The sequence below is a fragment of the Cervus canadensis genome, chromosome 28, assembly GCF_019320065.1.
Source record: "Cervus canadensis isolate Bull #8, Minnesota chromosome 28, ASM1932006v1, whole genome shotgun sequence".
Classification (NCBI taxonomy): domain Eukaryota; kingdom Metazoa; phylum Chordata; class Mammalia; order Artiodactyla; family Cervidae; genus Cervus; species Cervus canadensis.
Window position 1 is genome coordinate 2,331,179 of NC_057413.1, and position 3,394 is coordinate 2,334,572.

Consider the following 3,394-nt stretch of genomic DNA (forward strand, 5'->3'; position numbering starts at 1 on the left):
TACTGTTCAGTCTTGCAGGCGTGTCCGACTCTTTGCAGCCCCATGGATCATGGCCCGCCAGGCTCCTCTTTCCGTGAGATTTCCCAGGCAGGAGTACTGGAGTGGGTTGCCATTTCCTTCTCCAGGGCATCTTCCCAACCCAGGAAATGAATCCGAGTCTCTGACGTTGGCAGGCGAATTCTTCACTGCTCAGCCACCAGGGAAGCAAACCAGTTAGATCGATGACAAGTCAGCAGCTCCTAGTTTTTATTAAAAATATCTCATTTACTCCTGACTCCTCCCGGAACTTTTCCCTGGCTGGCAGACAGGAGGGAGGCAGAGATGGCAGGTGAGCTCACCAAGACTCAGGCTGCCGGGCCTGGTGGTGACATGCTCTCTGGGAAGATCATCCACGAGGAAATCCCAGCCAAGTCGTGTATGAGGAAGACCAGGGTCTTGTTTTCCATGACATTTCTCCTCAAGCACCCACACATTTCACATTATACTCACGAAACACAAATTCCAGATTTCTGCAACAGAAGATGAAGACGAATGTCTCCTTGGACATTTAATTATCTTTGGCTGGAAATGTGCTGCGGATCTGGGCCTGAAGTAGGGTGGTAAACGTAGGCTCAGATGGTGGACAGCCTGTCTGCTGGGTTCCTCTCCACGTTCTTGGAGGTCAGCAGAAGACTTGGTCTCCTGGTTAAGTGTGTTGTAGGAATCATTTTCCCTTTTCTATGCAGTGATCAGGTTGGCAGCTTCCAATCTGCTAAATAATACTTTGTTGGGCCTGTGTATGGAGAGATTACATAAATAATTTTATTTTTTTAAATGATTTTAAATACCGTGCATAATAAAAGACATCGTTGCATGGTCTGAAAAAAAAACCTCAATTTAAAAATACTTTTCCTATTTATGAACCTTTAATTTTCCCTCAAATACAGCTCTCTGCTCTGTAATACCCTGATGGTGGATTTTCAGTTCCAGGAAGTATTGTGAAAAAGTGGGTGTTAGTCACTCAGTCGTGTCTGACTCTTTGCCACCCCAGGACTATAGCCTGCCAGGCCCCTCTGTCCATGGGATTCTCCAGGAAAGAATACTGGAGTGGGTTGCCATGCCCTCCTCCAGGGGACCTTTCCGACCCAGGGATCGAACCCATGCCTCTTAGGTCTCCTACATTGGCAGGCAGGTTCTTAACCACTGGGCCACCCGGGAAGCTCCTTCATTGTGAAGATGGCAGTTGTCAAGTTTCCCCTTCAGAGGTCATTTCTGGACTCGTCCGCTGCCTCTGTGAACGTAGTTCACTTCTTCCCAGCGTGCTCTGGCTCCTTTCCATTCCTCTCTTTCCTTTTAAAGGGAGAGCAACTGTCTAGCTCTTTCTGCCCAATTAGGAGGGTCCGCAGTGTTTCTGCGGTGGTGACCAACCCAGAGCAGAGGGAGCCGGAGTCTCATGGGCTCTGGCAGCAGACAGCAGAGAAAATGGAGTGAAGAGAACTTTCCTTCCACACCCAGTGCCTGGGCTCGGGGCCAAGGCTGGCTCAGGCAGCACCGTGGAGCCGCAGACACCATCTTCAGAGTCTCGGCCCGGTTCGCCCACAGCCTCAGACCTTGGCATTCCTTGAGTTATCTATTCCCAAAAAGATATTAATTATTTACTGTTTACATGTTGCTGGGGTTTCTTTTCTTTTTTCTTTTTTTTTTTGATTACTTTGAAAGTTATTTAACTGGTCTTGGTGTCGCGCTAGGTTGGAAAGTGTGCCTCCGAAGGTCTGTCCTTCCCGAGCCCCAGGTGCTCGCCTGGGCCTGTGGCCGCCCCCGCGTGAATCGGGGGACAGGTCAGTGCAGAGGAGAGGACTGAGCCTGAGGGGCGGGCGCCGGGCATCCGCTCGGGGGCTTGGCTGGGGCAGTCCATCGCTGGCCCAGCGCCGGCGCTGAACTGGTGTCCTCGCCTCTGAGGAGGACGTTGCCGTGGGGACGCTGATTTGACTGGACTAGACAGACTCCACGTCAGCGCCTTTGATGGGGTGACGGGTGACAGGAGTGACAGAAGATGCCGACAGAAACAGCTCTGGGAGGGTGCGAGGCCTGGCCCCGGCCCCAGGAGGGAGCAGAGCTGGCACCTGGCGAAGATGCAGCACACGTATCAGCTGCCGCGAGACAGGCTCAGAAGGTGTGGGGCGCCCAGGAAAGGCGCGACAGAGGGGAGGTTTTGAGGCAGAGGTGGCTTTGGCCTGGAGGGCTACATAGTGTCTCAGCAGACGCGGGACCAGGTCACACGAGAGCTTGACGAGCAGATGGAGGAACCATCTCTACATACCAGGTTAAGAGCAGGGATGCTCCGGCCTGGGGCTCACCTCCTCTGACCCCGACTCCCACCACCCAAGCCCGGGGAGATGCCCGGGGCTGACTGGCCTGAGCATGACCGCAGAATCTGTGTGCACTCAGACCCTGAACACCGGTGCCCGCTGGCAGCCCCGGAGGTGCCCGCTCTTGTCCACCTTCAGGAGGGACCTCTGTGGGGGGCACAGCTGGTGACCTCTGGATGTCATGGGGCTCCCGGCTGACAGCAATTCCTCCCGCTGATCCTGGCCAGGTGGGCACAGGTGGGCACAGGTGAGGGAATGGGACAGGAAGCCGAGGGGGGCCGGTGGGACTCGTCCCCCGGGGTGAGAGGTGCTCAGGTGGGTGAAAGGTCACGTGAACATGACTTCCCAGGGTGGGGAGGGAGGCAGCTGCAGGTCAAACCACGCTGACTTGAGTTCCATGTCCTGTTAACTTCACAGGACATGAGGGAGCGGGCAGAGGTCCAGGCTCCCACAGTATCTGCACACAAGTATTCTCATGCCGGAAGACCCCCTGGAGGAGGGTGTGGCCACCCACTCCAGGACTCTTGCCTGGACAATCCCTGTGGACGGAGGAGCCTGGCCGGCTACAGTCCGCGGGGATGCAAAGAGTCGGACGCGACTGAGTGACTAAACGCTGCACAGCATTCTGTTCTCATGCCAGAGCCCCTCCCACCCCGATCACCTTTCGGGAATGAAGGATCTACCCCCAGCTGCTAGACGTGCCACCAGCAAACGACCAGCTGCCGCTCTCCTCCGGAAACGTCGCAGCTGAAGAGAGCGGCTGCATCGCCATTGTGACGCAGAGGGCCACCTGCAGGAGGCGGGGAGAGGGAGACAGCGGAGACGGCCTTGGGGTCTCGTCCGGCAGCTCCTGCTGTGGCTGGGTGGTGGGTGGCCTGAGCCCCAGACCGTGGGCGGGACCAGGGGCAGCCGGAGAACAGCCAAGACGGAGGCTGGTGACCCCAGGCCCACTGATCTGAGACCACCCCCAGGGATGCCAGGGCAGTCCTCTCCTCCCCCAGTGCCACGACAGTAGGGGGTGTGGAACGCGTGTGGGACCCCGGGGA

General features: G+C 56.5%; 1 pseudogene; it reads left to right on the forward strand.

Moving 5' to 3' along the window:
• The first annotated feature begins 321 nt into the window (after positions 1–321).
• LOC122429069 lies at positions 322–689 on the forward strand (annotated as a pseudogene).
• The last annotated feature ends 2,705 nt before the right edge of the window (positions 690–3,394 follow it).